The sequence below is a fragment of the Meleagris gallopavo genome, chromosome 3 (assembly GCF_000146605.3).
Source record: "Meleagris gallopavo isolate NT-WF06-2002-E0010 breed Aviagen turkey brand Nicholas breeding stock chromosome 3, Turkey_5.1, whole genome shotgun sequence".
Lineage (NCBI taxonomy): Eukaryota > Metazoa > Chordata > Aves > Galliformes > Phasianidae > Meleagris > Meleagris gallopavo.
The window spans coordinates 41,507,977-41,508,240 of record NC_015013.2 but is presented as its reverse complement, the minus strand read 5'-3'; positions in this window follow the sequence as shown (position 1 = coordinate 41,508,240).

Sequence of the window (264 nt, the reverse complement as noted above, 5' to 3'; positions counted from 1 at the left end):
CCTTTTCCCCCCTCCTTAAGTGGTGAAATAAAAATTCATGAACCAAGTACTTATCTGTTGCATGATCATTACACCTTTATAATGCTTTAACACTGAGTTTATTTGGCTGGATGTGTCTGCAAAGGCATTCTGCTAATTGCAGAAAAAGGGAGTGATGAACTGAACTATGGCAACTAATTCACTATGTTAGTAGGTGCTACTGAGGAAGCTGCATTACAGATCCAGAAGTATTTCAATGCTATTACTGAGAGGCAGTGGTACACA